This window comes from Pristiophorus japonicus, chromosome 9, assembly GCF_044704955.1.
Source record: "Pristiophorus japonicus isolate sPriJap1 chromosome 9, sPriJap1.hap1, whole genome shotgun sequence".
Lineage (NCBI taxonomy): Eukaryota > Metazoa > Chordata > Chondrichthyes > Pristiophoridae > Pristiophorus > Pristiophorus japonicus.
The window spans coordinates 11275489-11298413 of NC_091985.1; the positions used below are offsets into that span (position 1 = coordinate 11275489).

General features: G+C 44.9%; 1 long non-coding RNA gene and 1 pseudogene across 1 annotated transcript in view; both read left to right on the plus strand.

Moving 5' to 3' along the window:
• LOC139272569 (uncharacterized) overlaps positions 1-22925 on the plus strand; it is a 329139-nt gene that overhangs the window by 24650 nt on the left and 281564 nt on the right. The window lies entirely within an intron of this gene.
• On the plus strand, positions 6751-22892 carry LOC139272545 (small ribosomal subunit protein eS27-like; annotated as a pseudogene).

Consider the following 22925-nt stretch of genomic DNA (forward strand, 5'->3'; position numbering starts at 1 on the left):
GCTTTCTCTCCAGATCCTTTGATCCCTTTAGCCATAAGGGCCATATCTAACTCCCTCTTGAATATATCCAATGAACTGGCATCAACAACTCTTTGCGGGAGGGAATTCCACAGGTTAACAACTCTCTGAGTGAAGAAATTTCTCTTCATCTCAATCCTAAATGGCTTACCACTTATCCTTAGACTATGTCCCCTGGTTCTGGACTTCCCCAACATCGGGAACATTCTTCCTGCATCTAACCTGTCCAGTCCCGTCAGAATTTTATATGTTTCAAATGGATCCCCTCTCATCCTTCTAAACTCCAGTGAATAGAGGCCCAGTCGATCCAGTCGCTCCTCATATGTCAGTCCTGCCATCCCGGCAATCAGTCTGGTGAACCTTCGCTGCACTCCCTCAATCGATGCGCCGAGAGATTGTGGAGCAATGTGATCGGGGCCCAGGAGAGTCGAGAGTTCAGTGCCCAGAAGAGGCGAGGGCCCATGGGCTGGCCGACACTGCAATATGTGTGTGCACTAGGTCCGTGCAGCAGAGCTGGTCTCCAGTCATCTGGTGTAACCCTTGCCACTGGACCAAGACCAAGCTCTGTCAAGCCCGTGTGGTTGCTGGTATGCAAAGGCCACCACACATCAAAAAAATCCACCCACAGGCATCTTCCACCCTTCAACATGTAGTTCGCGACCTGGAATCTTAGGTCCTTCATTGAAACACCTGTGAACTCATCCCTTTTGGCTTGGAAGCAAGTCATCCTCGATACGAGGGACCGGCTATGATGATGATGTAAATGCAGGTACTTGTCTGCCCACAATATGCTCTGTTCCCTCTTTACGGGTGCTCAGGGTTCCCAGCATTTTGGCTCCTCTTTCGATTGTAATAATGTGACACGGGTTGTAGAAGAGTTTTTCTCTTGGGAGGGAGAGAGAACAATGTGAAGGGGGCCTGTGAGGGGCAAGGACACCTCTCCACCCCCCACAGTATGGACCTGCATCCGATGGTGATGATGAGAGGTGGAGGTACATTGCCCCTTTGAACAATTGAGCTTAAAGACTGGCAGTGGCCCTTGTGGCGGGCTAGAAGTACAGAGTAATTCAAATGGAAGCAGTGGTGGCCTGTGTAATGTAGCATTGTAGTGTAAGATGAACCTGATACATCTCATACGCCTCAAAGCTGGACCCTCTGAGCCTAATAGAACGAGACCCAGTTGTAAAATGATCATTTAGGTGAATAAAAATCAGGCCTGGTGGAGCATCTCATCACTAAAAGGAGCGACGCAGTTTAATAAGGCCAAAAAAACCCCAAACAAAACACTGGGATTCATGTCCAGAAAGAAAGAAGGAGGAACTGAGGGAAATCCTTATTAGTAGGGAAATTGTGTTGGGGAAATTGATGGGATTGAAGGCCGATAAATTCCTAGGGCCTGATGTACTGCATCCCAGAGTACTTAAGGAGGTGGCCTTGGAAATAGCGGATGCATTGACAGTCATTTTCCAACATTCCATAGACTCTGGATCAGTTCCTATGGAGTGGAGGGCAGCCAATGTAACCCCACTTTTTAAAAAAGGAGGGAGAGAGAAAACAGGGAATTATAGACCGGTCAGCCTGACATCGGTAGTGGGTAAAATGATGGAATCAATTATTAAAGAGGCCATAGTAGCGCATTTGGAAAGAAGTGACATGATAGGTCCAAGTCAGCATGGATTTGTGAAAGGGAAATCATGCTTGACAAATCTGGAATTCTTTGAGTATGTTTCCAGTAGAGTGGACAAGGAAGAACCAGTTGATACGGTGTATTTGGACTTTCAGAAGGCTTTCGACAAGGTCCCACACAAGAGATTAATGTGCAAAGTTAAAGCACATGGGATTGGGGGTAGTGTGCTGACGTGGATTGAGAACTGGTTGGCAGACAGGAAGCAAAGAGTAGGAGTATATGGGTACTTTTCAGAATGGCAGGCAGTGACTAGTGGGGTACCGCAAGGTTCTGTGTTTACATTGTACATCAATGATTTAGACGATGGGATTAAATGTAGTATCTCCAAATTTGCGCATGACACTAAGTTGGGTGGCAGTGTGAACTGCGAGGAGGATGCTATGAGGCTGCAGAGTGACTTGGATAGGTTATGTGAGTGGGCGAATGCATGGCAGATGAAGTATAATGTGGATAAATGTGAGGTTATTCACTTTGGTGGTAAAAACAGAGAGACAGACTATCATCTGAATGGTGAAAGATTAGGAAAAGGGGAGGTGCAACGAGACCTGGGTGTCATGGTACATCAGTCATTGAAGGTTGGCATGCAGGTACAGCAGGCGGTTAAGAAAGCAAATGGCATGTTGGCCTTCATAGCGAGGGGATTTGAGTACAGGGGCAGGGAGGTGTTACTACAGTTGTATAGGGCCTTGGTGAGGCCACACCTGGAGTATTGTGTACAGTTTTGGTCTCCTCACTCGAGGAAGGACATTCTTGCTATTGAGGGAGTGCAGCGAAGGTTCACCAGACTGATTCCCGGGATGGCGGGACTGACATATCAAGAAAGACTGGATCAACTGGGCTTGTATTCACTGGAGTTCAGAAGAATGAGAGGGGATCTCATAGCAACGTTTAAAATTCTGACGGGTTTAGACAGGTTAGATGCAGGAAGAATGTTCCCAATGTTGGGGGAGTCCAGAACCAAGGGTCACAGTCTAAGGATAAGGGGTAAGCCAATTTGGACCAAGATGAGGAGAAACTTCTTCACCCAGAGAGTGGTGAACCTGTGGAATTCTCTACCACAGAAAGTTGTTGAGGGCAATTCACTAAATATATTCAAAAAGGAGTTAGATGTAGTCCTTACTACTAGGGGGATCAAGGGGTATGGCGAGAAAGCAGGAATGGGGTACTGAAGTTGCATGTTCAGCCATGAACTCATTGAATGGCGGTGCAGGCTAGAAGAGCCGAATGGCCGACTCCTGCACCTATTTTCTATGTTTCTATGTTTCGATGTTTCTGACACAGAGAAATTAGATTGAAAAGGCTGAGACTTGTTCCTCTCGGAAAGAAAATGAGGGGTGAACCGATAGAGGTCTTTAAGATTCTGAAAGGATTTGATAGCGTAGACATGTAGGGTGAACTAATAATGATTTCCTTCAGTTCCTCCTTCTCACTAGTATTTTCAGAAAGTTATTTGTGTCTTCCTTCGTGAAGACAGAACCCAAGTATTTGATCAATTGGTCTGCCATTTCTTTGTTCCTCATTATAAACTTCACCTGATTCTGACTGCAAGGGACCTACGTTTGTCTTAACTAATCTTTTTCTCTTCACATATCTACAGAAGCTTTTGCAGTCAGTTTTTATGTCTTGAAGTTCAGCCTCTGTATGTGTGCAGACGCAGGGCGTACTGTAGCTCGACAACAGTTTGGGGTGGTCTTGGATCTGGCCTGGAGACGCCGAATGTTGAACAGGCTCCCACTGGTTTTGTAGTTTAGTTCCACTCCAGCGGGGAGCTTGTCGACTGTGAGATGGAGCATGGCAGCGAGGAAGATTGAGAAGAGGGTTGGGGCGATGACGCAGCCCTGTTTGACCCTGGTCCGGACGTGGATTGGGTCTGTAATGGATCCATTGGTAAGGATCACGGCCTGCATAGAAATATAGAAACATAGAAAATAGGTGCAGGAGTAGGCCATTCGGCCCTTCGAGCCTGCACCGCCATTCAATAAGATCATGGCTGATCATTCCTTCAGTACCCCTTTCCTGCTTTCTCTCCATATCCCTTGATCCCCTTAACCGTAAGTGCCATATCTAACTCCCTCTTGAATATATCCAGTGAACAAGCATCAACAACTCTCTGCGGCAGGGAATTCCACAGGTTAACAACTCGCTGAGTGAAGAAGTTTCTCCTCATCTCAGTCCAAAATGGCCTACCCCTTATCCTAAGACTATGTCCCCTGGTTCTGGACTTCCCCAACATCGGGAACATTCTTCCCACATCTAACCTGTCCAGTCCCGTTGGAATCTTAAATGTTTCTATGAGATCCCCTCTCATCCTTCTAAACTCCAGTGAATAAAGGCCCAGTTGATCCAGTCTCTCCTCATATGACAGCCCAGCCATCCCTGGAATCAGTCTGGTGAACCTTCGCTGCACTCCCTCAATAGCAAGAACGTCCTTCCTCAGACTAGGAGACCAAAACTGAACACAATATTCCAGGTGAGGCCTCACTAAGGCCCTGTACAACTGCATTAAGACCTCCCTGCTTCTATATTCAAATCCCCTAGCTATGAAGGCCAACATACCATTTGCCTTCCATACCGCCTGGTGTACCTGCGTACCCACTTTCAGTGGCTGATGAACCATGACACCCAGGTCTCATTGCCCCTCCCCTTTTCCTAGTCTGCCGCCATTCAGATAATATTCTGCCTTTGTGTTTTTGCCCCCAAAATGGATAACCTCACATTTATCCACATTATACTGTGTCTGCCATGCATTTGCCCACTCACCTAACCTGTCTAAGTCACCCTGCAGCCTCTTAGCGTCCTCCTCGCAGCTCACACCGCCACCCAGTTTAGTGTCATCTGCAACCTTGGAGATATTACACTCTATTCCTTCATCCAAATCGTTAATGTATATTGTAAAGAGCTGAAGTCCCAGCACTGAGCCCTGCGGCACTCCACTAGTCACTGCCTGCCATTCTGAAAAGGACCCGTTTATCCCGACTCTCTGCTTCCTGTCTGCCAACCAGTTCCCTACCCATGTCAGTATATTACCCCCAATACCATGTGCTTTGATTTTGCACACCAATCTCTTATCTCTTGTGCGGGATCTTGTCAAAAGCCTTTTGAAAGTCCAAATACACGACATCCACTTGTTCTCCCTTGTCCACTCTGCTAGTTACATCCTCAAAAAATTCCAGAAGATTCGTCAAGCATGATTTCCCTTTCATAAATCCATGCTGACTTGGTCCGATCCTGTCACTGCTTTCCAAATGCGCTGCTATTTCATCCTTCATGATTGATTCCAACATTTTCCCCACGACTGATGTCAAGCTAACCGGTCTATAATTATACATTTTCTCTCTTCCTCCTTTTTTAAAAAGTGTTGTTACATTAGCTACCCTCCAGTCCATGGGAACAGATCCAGAGTCGATAGACTGTTTGAAAATGATCACCAATGCATCCACTATTTCTAGGGCCACTTCCTTGAGCACTCTGGGATGCAGACTATCAGGCCCCGGGGATTTATCGGCCTTCAATCCCATCAATTTCCCTAACATAATTTCCCACCTAATAAGGATATCCTTCAGTTCCTCCTTCTCACTAGACCCACTGTACCCTAGTACCTTCGGAAGGTTATTTGTATCTTCCTTCGTGAAGACAGAACCGAAGTATTAGTTCAATTGGTCTGCCATTTCTTTGTTCCCCATTATAATTTCACCTGAATTCGACTGCAAGGGAGCTACGTTTGTCTTTACTAATCTTTTTCTCTTCACATATTTATAGACGCTTTTGCAGTCAGTTTTTATATTCCCTGCAAGCTTTCTCTCGTACTCTATTTTCCCTCCCTTAATTAAACCCTTAGTCTTCCTCTGTTGAATTCTAAATTTCTCCCAGTCCTCAGGTTTGTTGCTTTTTCGAGCCAAATTATATGCCTCTTCCTTGGCTTTAACACTTATCCTTAATTTCCTTTGTTAGACATGGTTGAGCCACCTTCCCAGTTTTATTTTTACTCCAGACAGGGATGTACATTTGCTGAAGTTCATCCATGTCATCTTTAAATGTTTGCCATTGTTTATCCACCGTCAACCCTTTAAGCATCCTTTGCCAGTCTATTCTAGCCAATTCATGCCTCATACCGTCAAAGTTACCTTTCCTTAAGTTCAGGACCCTAGTTTCCGAATTAAATGTGTCACTCTCCATCTCAATAAAGAATTCTACCATATTATGGTCACTTTTCGCCAAGGGGCCTCGCACAGCAAGTGCAGAGTTAATAATAAACAGAACCAGGCAGATTCCGGAGGCTTCCGAGAGAGCTGCCTGCCATGTAGGAAGCTGTGTGTGCTTGTGCTCTGTGAATATATCACAATTCTCATCAAACCAATCCTGGTGTTTCCTGGTCGAGTGACCGAGCATCTCTTTGCAGGCACTGGTTATGGAGGCCTGGAGGGCAGACCAAGCGCTGTGAGCATTCTGCGTCTCGGGGTCATCAAGGCACGCCAGGTTAGCTGTGAGGTGCTGGCTGTATAGGGTTCTCTTAGCTGGACCTTTAAGTGCCCCGGCATTGACTTTTTTGCGGCACTGCTTCTGCTGCCCCCTCCGCTTTGGGGCTATGTTGATGTCAATGACGCATCAGATTAGGCAGTGGTCCATCCAGCAGTCGTCAGCTCCTGTCATGTCGCGGGTGATGTGCACATCATTGCGATCCCTGGCTCTGATGATGACATAGTCGAACAGGTGCCAGTGTTTGGAGTGAGGGTGCTGCCACGATGCCTTGTACTTGTCCCTCTGGCGGAACAAGGTGTTGGTGATGTCAGGTTCATGTTCTAGACATTTTGTCAGGAGTAGGGTACCGCTGGAGTTGGCTTTCCCTAATCCCTCTCTGCCAATCACGCCTCCCCAGAGGGCTGTGTCCTTGCCGACCCTGCCGTTGAAGTCACCAAGGAGGATCAGTTTGCCATCCGTGGGGATGCGGGACAGGAATTTTTCGAGGTTGGAGTAGAAACCCTCTTTGGTCTAATTTGTTGCATCGAGTGTTGGGGCATATGCACTGATGACTGTGTGAATGCGAGGCCACACCAAGATGCCCCTGGCGAAAGATTTGTTGCATCCGTCTCCTGAGGAGGAGAAGAGGAAATACAAGAAGAAACGCTTGGTGCAAAGCCCGAACTCCTACTTCATGGCTGCTACAAAATCACCACCGTGTTCAGCCACGCTCAGACCGTGGTGTTGTGTGTTGGATGTTCCACCGTACTCTGCCAGCCCACCGGGGGGAAGGCCAGGTTGACAGAAGGCTGTTCCTTCAGAAGAAAGCAGCGGTCTGAGGATGGGTGGGACGATCCCACGCATCCCGGGATGAGCCATAAGGCCAGCCATTGGCACTCTCACTGAGGGACACTGAGGGGCTTCCTTGCCCCCTGGCCGGCGGTGGGGGAGAGGGGGCGCCTCACTGTCCCGTGGTCTCACCCGTCTGGTTTCTCTACACTTTTTTTGGGGGAGATCTTCTTGTTGGTATTGAGTTCCTTGTTTTAAGAATTGTCAAAAAAAATAAAATGAGGCAACGATTAAAAAAAAATCTTTGGCAAGTACTTGAATTAGAAGTTAAAAAAAAAAATTTGGAGTTTAATCTAAAATGCTGCCTTTCCTGATGAGAAGACTTTTACTATGACGGCTTTACTAATGATTTCTGCTGTTTAACGAATTCCTAATTTCTAAGCAAGTTTTGAAGGCACAAATACTTTTTTTTCAGATGATTACGTGAAGTCACGTAATGACATCAGTTCTTCTTACAAACCTGTAAAGGAGTTAACCCTTTCCATTGACAGCCGTTTTATACTGAACATTATTAATTTGGATTTCTTAATAGAATAAAGACTCACCTGACAGATAAAGGAAATGGTGGGATAGTCAGAATAAAATAGAACTAGCTTATGTAATAATACTTGCCTGATACAATAAAGAAATAGATACTCAAACAAAACAAATTCAAGAGTTAAAATGCTAAGATAAATAAGCTGAAAGAGATTTAAAGAAAACGGGACCAGACAGAGACAGATAGTACAGTGCACAGCCATAGCACCATCACCTGTGGCAAAAGAGCCAATGTACCCCACGGTGGGGAGTCCACAAACCCAACCTAACCCTGACCTCCGATTTCACGAAGTGACCTCGATATGCATGGATAAAAGATGAGTCAGACTAAAACCTTGCAAAAGATAAATTAGCCTCGGAAAAACCAATGCCAACCATCCAAGATGTCATTAAAGCACAGGAGGACGCTCCTGAAAAAGATAAACTGTTGTGGAAAGATTATGGATGTACTTATGACAATGTCTCTAACTCTGGACCACTCCCGTGGAACAGACTTGCATGTCTGATGAGTTGGCCCGATGAGTTACTGAATGTATGCACTTTGCTACTCACTGTGGAGCAAGGACAACAAGTGACAAGCTTTTGGCCACTTGGTGGCACCCTAGACTCCAGGCGCTGGCCCAGAACATCAGTAGTCGCTGCCTTGTTTGCCAACAGCATAATGCAGGGAAGGGAATCCCCTGTGATTGGGGTAAGACGCCCCTACCAGAAGGTCCCTTTGAGACCTTGCAGTTGGACTACATTGAGTTGCAAAGAGTTCAGTGTTACAAATATATGTTAGTAATAGTGGATGTGTTTAGCAAATGGATCAAAGCTTACCCTACCCTGGACAATAAGGCTCAAACTGTTGTTAAGGTGTTAATGAGGGAAATTGTTCCTAGATATGGTATCCCAGCTCGACTGAGTTCCGATAATGGCCCTCACTTTATTGGCCAAGTTAACAAAGAATTCTGTTCCCAGATGCGCATTAACCAGCAGCTGCATTATGCCTACCGACCCCAAGCTGTGGGATTAGTTGAACGTGCTAATCAAACTCTTAAAACCAAGCTTGCAAAACTGGTAGCATCAACCGGACTCAATTGGCTCAAACTCCCTCCCATTGCCCTATTCCAGATCCAAACTACTCCTACTGGTAAGGCTAGACTGACCCCCGCTGAGGTCATTTATGATAGACCCCTTAGGACCCCCTGGAATCAGAATGTCCCCTCCACTGTCCAATTCCACCACATGACTGAGGAGATGACTACCTATGTTCTTTCCCTGACTCAGGCTCTGCGAATAGCCCACAACCAGGTTCGAGATGCTCACCTCGACCTCCCAGTCTTACCTGAATCGTCTCTCGTGGCACCAGGGAAGTATGTCCTGATTAAGAAATGGATTCGGAAGGGATTGGAGCCTTGATGGGATGGGCCTTTTCAGGTGTTGCTTACCACCCCCACCGCCATCAAGGTTAAGGGGAGGAGCACCTGGGTTCACCTGCACCACTGTAAACTTGTCACCCCATAACGAACTTATTTTACTGGTTGTCCTAACCCCTGTATCTGTTCCAGACTTCCTCTTCTCCATAGCTGAATCAAGTCATTCCTAGGAGCGTCCCGACTAGCCGAGTGGGTCCCGAGGAGAACAGTTTGAACCCCTGCCCGTAGTGATAGACAACCAGCTACACCAACGATGACCTGAGAAGAGAGGCGAAAAAACCAAACTCTTTGAATCAGCAAAATATTCGGACTATTTATCCTTGTCCATAGAGACGCTACAAGAAACATTTTGTTCTCGAGTAATTGTTAACCTAGAGCGATAAGATGAAACTGTGTCTGTGTGCCACAGTCTATATAGTAGCGTTGGTGTACGTCAAGTGCAGCGCGTGGGAAGCGAGACTGAAGCGAGAGCTCCATGTAAACACCTTTTTGTATATGTCTTATGTTTATGTGCGAAATGGGAACTTTTCTAGTTGCTGGGTGTGCTCACATATCCCTATACATACCGTTACCGCGTGGACAACCACGGGGACGTCACCGAGTGGGAGAGTGCTGGGTACCCCATTCGTCAAACGTTCCAGGGATGGTACCAACCACCCTATGACCATAAAAAGGAACCCCCATTCTTAGTCCTGACCAATACCTCGGGGATCGGGAGGCCAACCGGGGCCATATGTTTAACCCGAAATGACACCAGCAGAAAGGGAAATATTATAGGGTACAGCGATTGCCCACACAACCTCAACATCACAACAGGTGCATGAGTCACTATCCTCTCTCACCTTCCAAATAAAACAGGTGAAGGTCTGTGGGCCCAGTCTTGGGACCCTAACACAATATATATAAAGGCAGCGTATAACGGCACGTATTTTGTGTGCGGCCATAGGGCATACCCCTGGTTACCTAGGCGATGGACAGGGTCCTGCTATTTGGGATATGTGGTGCCATTTGTGCGGCAAACACGTACCCTGGCGGAAGCACATGCCTCCAGCCGACACAGGCGAGACCTCACACCCGTCGAGAGGTTCTTTGGGGTCATGATGTTCCCATTCGGGATAGGATGCACCATGGATGAAGTACAGAACCTAGAGGGGATATTGGAACAGATAGCTAACTATACTGCTGAAGCTCTGGAGGGCATTACGGCCAAAATGATAGCAATACGGACCGTGGCATTACAAAACCGAATGGCCCTCGATTATCTGTTAGCTGAGAAAGGGGGAACATGTGCCCTGCTAGGATCTGAATGTTGCACTTACATCCCCGATAATTCAGAAAACATAACTAATCTCGCTGATCACATAAGAAGGGAGGTAAAGAAGTTATCCACCCCTGCAGGAGGAGTAGGCTGGTTTGATTGGCTGTTAGGTGGATCCTGGGGATCGTATCTAATGCATGGAGCGATTATTCTCATCGTAGTAATAATTACCTGTTGCTTGATTATTAATTGCTTTAATCTTTGTTGTAAAGTCATGATGGCAAGATTAGCAAACCCTCTTGTGGCCAAGGGCTCTCGGATTATGATCCAGCAAACTAAAGACCTACTCAACAAGGAGGATCAGGAAAGAGAGTGCGAACGGCTGAATGCGATACTCCTGGAATAGTCACCAGGGTTATCATGGAATGATAAAAGGGGGGAATGTGAATGTGAGAAAATGTATAAGCAATAGAGACAGTGAAGTGAACAAAGGAATCATGGAAAAATAACTAAAAGAATGTCAGACTGCAAATATTACAACATCAGCACAAATAACAAACTTGCTCAAGCTCTTAGTTACTAGTCACGCCAGTAAAATTGTAACATTTACAGGCAATGGGTGAGAAAGCTCTTTGTGCAAAACAGTTGCTATAACCACTTGCCCGTATCTAATTGGGCAAGGAAGGCCAGGTATCGGCTAATGAGTGGACAAAGGGAAGGAGGGATCACAAAGGATAGGGTGAACTGAATGTCCCTCAATTGTATTACGTATTGAAAGTGTCTAACCGTTGTGCCCCTACATTGTAACGGGGCTTGTCCGAGGGAAGTGGTCGCACTCTGAGGGAGAGCGTCCCTTTGTTCTGATAAGTCCCGGCCGGTGAAACAAATAATAAAGACTGCTTTGTTATAAGCTGCTTTGGTGTCCACCTCAGTGTATTCACTGAAACAGATTGAGGGAAAAAGAACCCGGATCAACAACTGTGGTGCATTGATTCCGGGATAGGGTGAGTCGAAGAGTCATGAGGCATTCGTTAACCCCGCAATGGGAGTCTTTGAGCGATATTATGTTAGACCATTCCTCTAGTGGCGAATTTATGCCACAACTTGCTGGAAAAAGAATTAAAATATGCCGCATCGAGCATAACAGATCAGAAGTGTAGTGGCCAATGTCTGATATGTATCCAAGTTACTGGGGTCTGATATGGAAGAGAACAGTGAGTTATTTGACAGGGGCATAGTTAGCAGCAGTAGCTCTGATCTGATAACGTAGGAATGGTTCACGGTCTGTGCGGACAGAATGTCCAGGTCAGGTTTAATTTGATCTATGAGTTTGTACACGTATAAATATGTAAATTGGTGTTCAAAGGGGACCTTTATGCATGGGGTCGTCTCCCAAACTGCGTGCGATCCCTTGCCATATTTCATTACTGGTTGCATTCCATGCATAGTGCACGATCTTCAATAAATCACACTTCAAGTGCACATCCAAGTACCCTTTAAATGTGGCCTCTACCACCCTTTCAGGCAATGAGTTCCAGACCCCCACCACCCTCTGGGTGAAGAAATTTCCCCTCAAATCCCCTCTAAACTTTACTTTACTTTAAATCTATGCCCCCTGATTGTTGACCCCTCTGCTAAGGGAAACAGGTCCTTCCTATCAACTCTATCTAGGCCTCTCATAATTTTATACACCTTAGTAAGGTTTCTCCTCGGCCTTCTCTGTTCCAAAGAAAACAATCCCAGCCTATTAATCTTTCCTCATAGCTAAAATTCTCCAGTCCAGGCAACATCCTCGTAAATCTTCTCTGCACCTTCTCGAGTGCAAGGTTTTCTTTCTTAGAATGAAGTTCTTTGCTCTAAGGTATATGAAATTTTAGAATAATCTGTTAGATGAGAGAGTAGAGAGAAAGGCATTAGGAGCATTCAAAGTGTGCTTGGATGTTGTAATGGAAGATTTAGGATACTGGAGAGATGGATTTCAAAGAGCAAATGGCTCCTTAACTGTTCTTCTGATGTTCAGGAGCTGTAAACCTGAGGTTAAAGCCTGGCCTAATTTTTAGCCAAAGCCTGGCTTATTGTTTTAGTCAACCTCTAAATCCAACTTGAGTGGTTGCAACACTTGGCTGTCGGGTCAACTAAATGGGAAGCCAGGCTTCAAATGCAGGATCCTGGCCTATGCTATGTTTTATGCAAGTTTTTTTTTTAGTGAGATTGCTATAGGAACAAGGTTTAGGTTTAGCCTTTCTTTCACTGCAGCTCTGGGTGTGGCCCCTATTCTTTAATAAAGTGCCTAATACCACAATGCGAATGCGGTCCATAACTGAGCGCTCTGCATCGAGGGTCATTTCAGCCAAAAAAAGTTTTTGCACAAGGCAAAGTCAAGTGCATCCAAATGTTGTTTTTCATTAGTGCTATTTGGCTGCTCTGCTTCTTCAGCTCATGCTGTGCGCTGAGATTTCTTTTTAACAAACTAAGTAAATTAGCTCTTTAATGCTGAGGACTGGTTGTCAAAGTGAGTTCTCAAGCAGTATTTCACTCCTTTCCCTCCTGGTTAAAATCTAGCTGTTTGTGGATTAAGTTTGGGCAGATCCATCCAAGTCTGGCTGCAACATCCTAAAACTGCCCTCTTTCCCATTCCCCCTCCAAACAGGATCAGACTCAGCTGTGAGGTTGTCCTCAATGAAATATGCTGTCTGGGTTCACAAAAATACACACAAAAAATAGACATAATGTGTGTGCTGCCAACATTCAAGAAACTGGAAAGTGCCAGCACCTACGGCTCACCTGAAAGACAGTACCTCCGACAGTGCAGCACTCCCTCAATACTGCACTGGAGTGTCAGCCTAGATTATGTATTCAAATCCCTAGAGTGGGACTTTGAACACACAACCTTCTGACTCAGAGGCGGGAGTGTGAAACACTGAGCCAAGGTTGACACCGCTGGACCAGCACAAACCTATGTTTTGCTAAGATTGCAAAATCGGAGCTGGTATCCCACAGATGTGGAATATGCTGCATGTTTCTTATAAACATTACATTGTGTAATGGGCCTGAGTAGATCATATAAAATAACCTCCTAAATAAGTTGTGCAATTGCTTCATTTCATAGATGCTGTGGGAATGATGATACATTTTTGCAGACGAGTGGATGAAAATGCTGGTTTATTAAAAATCATATATGCAGGCACCGACCACAGATGGTTGCCAAAAATATTAATTCATATTGAGCCTTCATTTTTGCAGACATGTATAAAATAATCCTGCACTTGTCGATCATGGTCAGATCTTTTTCTGCACACTTTACGATTCCCCATTCATCTCCGCAATGGAGCTTTGCCCTTTACAATTTGGTTAAAAATCAAATTCTGCCCAACAGTAATGAAATTCAGCAGTTACATCAACTGGTATGCCAGGGCCCATGGATAACATAAGAACATTAGAACATAAGAAATAGGAGCAACAAAGGAAGTTAAATATAAAATTAGATCAAAGGAAGAGACTTGTAATGTTGCCAAAAAGAGCAGGAAACCTGAGGATTGGAAGGATTTTAGAATTCAGCAAAGGAGGACCATGAAATTAATAAAGAAATGGAAAATAGAATATGAGAGTAAACTAGCAAGACACATAAAAACAAACAGTAAAAGCTTCTGTCGGTACGTAAAAAGGAAAAGATTAGTGAAATTAAATGTGGATCCTGAATGTAATGTAGTCAAGTTTGCTGACGATACAAAGATGGGTGGGAAAACCAGTTGTGAGGAGGACACAAATAATCTGCAAAGGGATGTGGACAGACTAAGTGAGTGGGCAAACATTTGGCACTGTAATGTGGGAAAGTGTGAGGTTATCCACTTTGGCAGGAAAAATAATAATACAAATTATTATTTAAATGGAGAGAGATTACAAAATGCTGCAGTACAGAGGGATCTGGGCGTCCTTATGCATGAAACTAAAAAAGTTAGTATCCAGGTACAGCAAGTAATCAGGAAGGCAAATGGAATGTTAGCCTTTATTGCAAAGGGGATACAGTATAAAAGCAGGGAAGTCCTGTTACAACTGTACAGGGTATTGGTGAGGGCACACCTAGAGTACTGCGCACAGTTTTGGTCCACTTATTTAAGCCATCGTCAACACCTTCACCGATTGCCACATAGCATTGCCCCCCGGTTATCAAAATCCATGACGAGGTCTTGGACAATGTCATCCATACCTCGGGAGCCTCCTGTCAACAAGGGCAGACATCGACGACGAGGTCCAACACCGCTTTCAGTGTGTCAGTGCAACCTTCGGTTGCCTGAGGAAAAGAGTGTTTGAAGACCAGGTCCTCAAAACCGGCACCAAGCTCATGGTCTACAGAACAGTGGTGGTACCCGCCCTACGATATGGCTCAGAAAAATGGACTATGTACGGCAGGCACCTCAAAACACTGGAGAAGTACCACCAACGCTGCATCTGCAAGATCCTGCAAATCCATTGGCAGGATAGGCGCACCAACGTCAGTGTCCTCGCTCAAGCCAATATCCCCAGCATCGAAGCACTAACCACGCTCGATCAGCTCCGCTGGACAGGCCACATCGCCCGCATGCATGACACAAGACTCCCAAAACAAGTGCTCTACTCGGAGCTCCAACACGGCAAGCGAGCCCCAGGTGGGCAGAGGAAACGCTTCAAGGACATCCTCAAAGCCTCCTTGAAAAAATGTAACATCTCCACCGACACCTGGGAATCCCTGACCCAATACCGCCCAAAGAGGAGGAAAAGCATCTGGGAAGGCGCTGAACACCTCGAGTCTCTTTGCCAAGAGTAAGCTGAAGCCAAGCATCGGCAGTGGAAGGTGTGTGTGGCAACCCAGGCACCCCACCCACCTGTTCCTTCAACCACTGTTTGCCCCACCTGTGACAGAGACTGTAGGTCCCGCATTGGACTCTTCAGTCACGTAAGAACTCATTTCTCATGTGGAAGCAAGTCACCCTTGACTCCAAGAGACTGCCTACAATGATGACTTATTTAAGGAGGGATACACTTGCATTTGAGGCAGTTCAGAGAAGGTTTACGAGCATGATTCCTGAGATGAAGGGGTTGACTTATGAAGAAAGGTTGAGCAGTTTGGGCCTTTTCTCATTGGGGTTTAGAAGAATGAAAGGTGATCTTATTGAACCATATAAGATACTGAGGGGGCTTGACAGGGTAGATGCAGAGAGGATGTTTCCCTTTGTGGGGGAGTCTATTTAGAACTGAGATGAGAAGTTCAGAGAAGGTTCACGAGGAGAACAGATACACCACTTTGAATACTGTTGGGGGATGACTCATCAGGGGGGAGCAGCAGCAGCCAAGTTCATAGCACCTTGGCTGGCTCTGCTGCTCAGGAGGGCAGGAAAAAGAGTGGGAGAGCGATAGTGATCGGGGATTCAATTGTAAGGGGAATAGATAGACATTCTGAAAATGTAGGGTGAACAGCCAGTTGTCGTGGTGCATATAGGTACCAACGATATAGGTAAAAAAACAGGATGAGGCCTTACGAGATGAATTTAGGGAGCTAGGAGCTAAATTAAAAAGTAGGACCTCAAAAATAGTAATCTCAGGATTGCTACCCGTGCCACGTGCTAATCAGAGTAGGAATCACAGAATAGCTCAGATGAATACGTGGCATGAGCAATGGTGCAGAAGGGAGGGATTCAAATTCCTGGGACATTGGAACCGGTTCTGGGGGAGGTGAGACCAGTACAAACCGGATGGTCTGCACCTGGGCAGGACCGGAACCAATGTCCTAGGGGGAGTGTTGCTAGTGCTGTTTGGGAGGAGTTAAACTAATGTGGCAGGGGGATGGGAACCTATGCAGGGAGACAGAGGGAAATAAAATGGAGTCAGAAGCAAAAGATAGAAAGGAGAATAGTAAAAGTGGAGTGCAGCAAAACCTAAGGCAAAAAAACAAAAAGGGCCACATTACAACAAAATTCTAAAGGGCAAAGTGTGTTAAAAAGACAAGCCTGAAGGCTCTGTGCCTCAATGCGAGGAGATTTCAGAATAAGGTGGATGAATTAACTGCGCAGATAGCAGTTAATGGGTATGATGTAATTGACATCACGGAGATATGGTTTTAGGGTGACAAAGGGTGGGAACTCAACATTGAAGGGTATTCAGCATTTAGGAAGGATAGACAGAAAGGAAAAGGAGGCGGGGTGGCGTTGCTTGTTAAAGAGGAAATTAATGAAATAGTAAGGAGGGACATTAGCCTGGATGATGTGGAATCGGTATGGGTGGAGCTGCGGAATTCCAAAGGGCAGAAAACACTAGTGTGAGTTGTGTACAGACCACCAAACAGTAGTAGTGAGGTTGGGGACAGCATCAAACAAGAAATAAGGGATGTGTGCAATAAAGGTACAGCAGTTATCATGGGTGACTTTAATCTACATATTGATTGGACTAACCAAACTGGTAGCAATGCGGTGGAGGAGGATTTCCTAGAGTGTATTAGGGATGGTTTTCTAGACCAATATATTGAGGAACCAATTAGAGAGCTGGCCATCCTAGACTGGGTGATGTGTAATGAGAAGGGACTAATTAGCAATCTTGTTGTGCGAGGCCGCTTGGGGAAGAGTGACCATAATATGGTCGAATTCTTTATTGAGATGGAGAGTGACACATTTAATTCGGAAACTAGGGTCCTGAACTTAAGGAAAGGTAACTTCGACGGTATGAGGCATGAATTGGCTAGAATAGAGTGGCAAAGGATGCTTAAAGGGTTGACGGTGGATAAACAATGGCAAACATATAAAGATCACATGGATGAACTTCAGGAATTGTACATCCCTGTCTGGAGTAAAAATAAAATGGGGCAGGTGGCTGAACCATGGCTAACAAGGGAAATTAAGGATAGTGTTAAAGCCAAGGAAGAGGCATATAATTTGGCTCGAAAAAGCAACAAACCTGAGGACTGGGAGAAATTTAGAATTCAACAGAGGGAGACTAAGGGTTTAATTAAGAGGGGGAAAATAGAGTACGAGAGGAAGCTTGCAGGGAACATAAAAACTGACTGCAAAAGCTTCTATAAATATGTGAAAAGTAAAAGATTAGTGAAAACAAACATAAGTCCCTTGCAGTTGGATTCAGGTGAATTTATAATGGAAAACAAAGAAATGGCAGACCAATTGAACAAATATTTCAGTTCTGTCTTCACGAAGGAAGACACAAATAACCTTCCGAAGGTACTAGGGGACAGTAGGTCTCGTGAGAAGGAGGAACTGAAGGATATCCTTATTAGGCGGGAAATTGTGTTTGGGAAATTGACGGGATTGAAGGCGGATAAATCCCCGGGGCCTGATAGTCTGTATCCCAGAGTACTTAAGGAAGTGGCCCTAGAAATAGTGGATGCATTGGTAATCATTTTCCAACAGCCTTTTGACTCTGGATCAGTTCCTATGGACTGGAGGGTAGCTAATTTAAAAAAGGAGGGAGAGAGAAAACGGGTAATTATAGATCGGTTAGCCTGACATCAGTAGTGGGGAAAATGTTGGAATCAGTCATTAAGGATGAAATAGCAGCGCATTTGGAAAGCAGTGACAGGATTGGACCAAGTCAGCATGGTTTTATGAAAGGGAAATCATGCTTGACGAATCTTCTGGAATTTTTTGAGGATGTAACGAGCAGAGTGGACAAGGGAGAACCAGTGGATGTGGTGTATTTGGACTTTCAAAATGCTTTTGACAAGGTCCCGCACAAGAGATTGGTGTGCAAAATCAAAGCACATGGTATTGGGGGTAATGTACTGACGTGGATAGAGAACTGGTTGGCAGATAGGAAGCAGAGAGTCGGGATAAACAGGTCCTTTTCAGAATGGCAGGCAGTGACTAGTGGAGTGCCGCAGGGCTCAGTGCTGGGACCTCAGCTCTTTACAATATACATTAACGATTTAGATGAAGGAATTGAGTGTAATATCTCTAAATTTGCAGATGACATTAAACTAGGTGGCGGTGTGAGCTGTGAGGAGGACGCTAAGAGGTTGCAGGGTGACTTGAACAGGTTAGGTGAATGGGCAAATGCATGGCAGATGCAGTATAATGTGGATAAATGTGAGGTTATCCATTTTGGGTGCAAAAACACGAAGGCAGAATATTATCTGGATGGCGGCAGATTAGGAAAAGGGGTGGTGCAACGAGACCTGGGTGTCATGGTTCATCTGTCACTGAAAGTGGGCATGCAGCTCCAGCAGGCGGTGAAGAAGGCAAATGGTATATTGGACTTCATAGCTAGGGGATTTGAGTATTGGAGCAGGGAGGTCTTACTGCAGTTGTACAGGGCCTTAGTGAGGCCTCACCTGGAATATTGTGTTCAGTTTTGGTCTCCTAATCTGAGGAACGACGTTCTTGCTATTGAGGGAGTGCAGCGAAGTTTACCAGACTGATTCCCGGGATGGCTGGGCTGTCATATGCGGAGAGACTGGATCAACTGGGCCTGTATTCACTGGAGTTTAGAAGGATGAGAGGGGATCTCATAGAAACGTATAAGATTCTGACGGGACTGGACAGGTTAGATGCGGGAAGAATGTTCCCGATGTTGGGGAAGTCCAGAACCAGGGGACACAGTCTTAGGATAAGAGGTAGGCCATTTAGGACTGAGATGAGGAGAAACTTCTTCAGTCAGAGAGTTGTTAACCTATGGAATTCCCTGCCGCAGATAGTTGTTGATGCCAGTTCATTGGATATATGCAAGAGGGAGTTAGATATGGCCCTTACTGCTAAGGGCATCAAGGGGCATGGAGAGAAAGCAGGAAAGGGGTACTGAGGGAATGATCAGCCATGATCTTATTGAATGGTGGTGCAGGCTCGAAGAGCCGAATGGCCAACTCCTACACGTATTTTCTATGTTTCTATGTTGAAGGTCGATAAATCCCCAGGGCCTGATAGGTTGCATCCCAGAGTACTTAAGGAAGTGGCCCTAGAAATAGTGGATGCATTGGTGATCATTTTTCAACATTCTATTGAATCTGGATCAGCTTCTATGGCCTGGAGGGTAGCTAATGTAACACCACTTTTTAAAAAAGGAGAGAGAGAGAAAACAGGAAATTATAGACCAGTTAGCCTGACATTGGTGGTGGGGAAAATGTTGGAATCAATTATTAAAGATGAAACAGCAGCGCATTTGGAAAGCTGTGACAGGATCGGTCCAAGTCAGCATGGATTTATGAAAGGGAAATCATGCTTGACAAATCTCCTAGGATTTTTGAGGATGTAAATAGTAGAGTGGACAAGGTAGAACCAGTGGATTTGGTGTATTTGAACTTTCAAAAGGCTTTTGACAAGGTCCCACACAAGAGATTAGTATGCAAAATTAAAGCACATGGTATTGGGGGTAATGTACTGACGTGGATAGAGAACTTGTTGACAGACAGGAAGCAGAGAGTCGGAATAAATGGGTTCTTTTCAGAGTGGCAGGCAGTGACCAGTGGGGTGCCGAGGGTTCAGTGCTGGGATCCCAGCTATTTACAATACTTTAGAATGATTTAGATGAAGGAATTGAGTGTAATATCTCCAAGTTTGCAGATGACACTAAGCTGGGTGGCGGTGTGAGCTGCAAGGAGGATGCTAAGAGGCTGCGGGTTGACTTGGACAGGTTAGGTGAGTGGGCAAATGCATGGCAGATGCAGTATAATGTGGATAAAATGTGAGGTTATCCACTTTGGTGGCAAAAACAGGAATACAGAATATTATCTAAATGGTGACAGATTTGGAAAAGGGGAAGTGCAACGAGACCTGGGTGTCATGGTACATCAGTCATTGAAGTTTGGCATGCAGCTACAGCAGGCGGAGAAGAAAGCAAATGGCATGTTGGCCTTCATATCTAGAGGATTTGAGTATAGGAACAGGGAGGTCTTACTGCTATTGTACAGGGCCTTGGTGAGGCCACACCTGGAATATTGTGTTCAGTTTTGGCCTCCTAATCTGAGGAAGGATGTTCTTGCTATTGAGGGAGTACAGCGAAGATTCACCAGATTGATTCCCGGGATGGCAGGACTGACATATGAGGAAAGACTGGATCAACTGGGCTTGTATCCACTGGAGTTTAGAAGAATGAGAGGGGATCTCATAGAAACATTTAAAATTCTGACGGTATTGGACAGGTTAAAGCAGGAAGAATGTTCCCGTTGCTGGGGAGTTCCAGAACTAGGGGTCACAGTCTAAGAGTAAGAGGTAAGCCATTTAGGACCGAGATGAGGAGAAACTTGTTCACTCAGAGAGTGGTTAACCTGTGGAATTCTCTACTGCAGAAATTTGTTGTGGTCAGTTCGTTAGATATATTCAAAAGGGAGTTAGATATGACCTTTACGGGATCAAGGGTTATGGAGAGAAAGCAGGAAAGGGGTACTGAGGTTGAATGATCAGCCATGATCTTATTGAATGGCGGTGCAGGCTTGAAGGGCTGAATGGTCTGCTCCTGCACCTAATTTCTATGTTTCTATGTTTCTGTGTTTGATTCCGGAGTTAAGGGGATTGACTTATGAGGAACGGTTGAGTCGGTTGGGCCTCTACTCATTGGAATTCAGAAGAATGAGAGGTGATCTTATCAAAACGTGTAAGATTATGAGGGGGCTTGACAAGGTGGATGTAGATAGGATGTTTCCACGGATAGGGGAGACTAGAACTAGAGGGCATAATCTTAGAATAAGGTGCTGCCCATTTAAAATTGAGATGAGGAGGAATTTATTTTCTCAGAGGGTTGTAAATCTGTGGAATTTGCTGCCTCAGAGTTCTGTGGAAGCTGGGACATTGAATAAATTTAAGACAGAGGCAGACGGTTTCTTAACTGATAAGGGAATAAGGGGTTATAGGGAGCGGGAAGGGAAGTGGACCAGCCATGATCGTATTAAATGGCGGAGCAGGCTCGAGGGGCCTTATGGTCTAAGGTAAGTATATCCTTCCTCAGATAAGGAAAACAAAACTTTGAGCAGTACTCCAGATGTGGTCTCACAAAACCCTGTACAATTGTAGCAAGACTTCCTTACTCTTATACTCCAATCCCCCCGCAATAAACATGAACAACAACAACTTGGTATTTATATAGCACCTTTAATGTGGTAAAACATCTGAAGGCACTTCGCAGAAGTACTATAAGACAAAACATTTGACATCGAGCCACATAAAGAGAAATTAGATCAAGTGACCAAAAGTTTGGTCACAGAGGTAGGTTTTAAGGAGCGTCTTAAAGGAGGAAAGGGAGGGAGAGAGCTGAGAGTTTTATGGAGGGAATTCCAGAGCTTAGGGCCTTGGCATCTGAAGGCATGGCCGCCAATGATTGAGTGATTAAAATTAGGGATGCTCAAGTGGCCAAAATTACAGGAGTGCAGATATCCCGGAGGGTTGTCGGGCTAGAGGAGATTACAGAGGTCGGGGGGGTGCAAAGCTGTGGACTGATTTGAAAACAAAGATGAGAATTTTAAAATTGAGCCATTGCTTTGTTGATTTCTGAGTTCTTTTCCCTCAATCTGGTTCAGTGAAATCACTGAGTCGAATACCGATTGTGCTTTAAACAAAGCAGTCTTTATTTCACCGGCCGAGACTTATCAGACAGAAGGTTTACTCTCTTGATAGAGCGTACACACTTCCTACGGACAAGTGAAGTTACATCGTAAAGCGACGACAGTTATACATTTTCGGAAATAGATAACAAGATACAATTAGAGTGACATCCTAGTTCAGCCTATCCCTTTTGATCCTTCCTTTCCTTTGTCCACTCATGAGCCGACATCTATATGGGCTGTTTTTACTAAAGCTCAGGCATTGCTTCTAAATGTTACAATTTATACTGGCATGATTAGTAATTTAAAACCTTGAGAAAGCCTATTAATTGTGCTGATGTTGTATTATTTGCAATTTGACATTCTCTTCGTTATTTTTCCATGGCTTATACTTTTTCATATATCCAGTTCACTTCACTATCTTTATTTCCATATATCCAGTTCACATATCCACATTCGCCCCTTTTATCATTCTATGATAACATTTAGGATCATTCTAGGAGTATTGCATTCATCCGTTCATACTCTATTTCCTAAATCATATTGTTGTTATTGTCGAGTAGTTCTTTAGTTCGTTGGATCATAACCCGGGAGCCCTTGACCACAAGAAGGTTTGCTAACCTTGCCATCATTACTTTACAGCAGAGGTTAAGGCAACCAATAATCAGACAACAGGTAATTATTACTACGATGAGAATAATTGCCCCATGCATTAGATAGGATCTCCAAGATCCACCTATCAGCCAATCAGACCTGCTAGATCCTCTTGCTGGTGTGGATAACTTCTTCACCTCCCTTCTTATGTGATAGTCTGGCTCTGAATCCATCTGACAGTCTCAGTTAGGATCAGTGGAACAGGGCGCAAAGGAATTCCCCCTTTGGAATGTATAGGGATATGGGAACACACCCAGCATCTCGAAAAGTGCTCATTTTGCGCATAAACATAAGACATATACAAAAAGGTGTTTACATGGAGCTCTCGCCTCTGTTTCCTTTCCCATGCGCCGAAACTGTCATATATCAATACTATTATATAGACTGTGGCAAACAGACATGGTTTTATCTTACGGCTCAGGATTCAGAAAAATAGTCCAATTATTTTGCTGATTAAAAGAGTTCAGTTTTCCCGTCTCTCTTCTCAGGTCACGGTCGGTGTAGCTGGCTATCTATCACTACGAGTAAAAGTTCAAA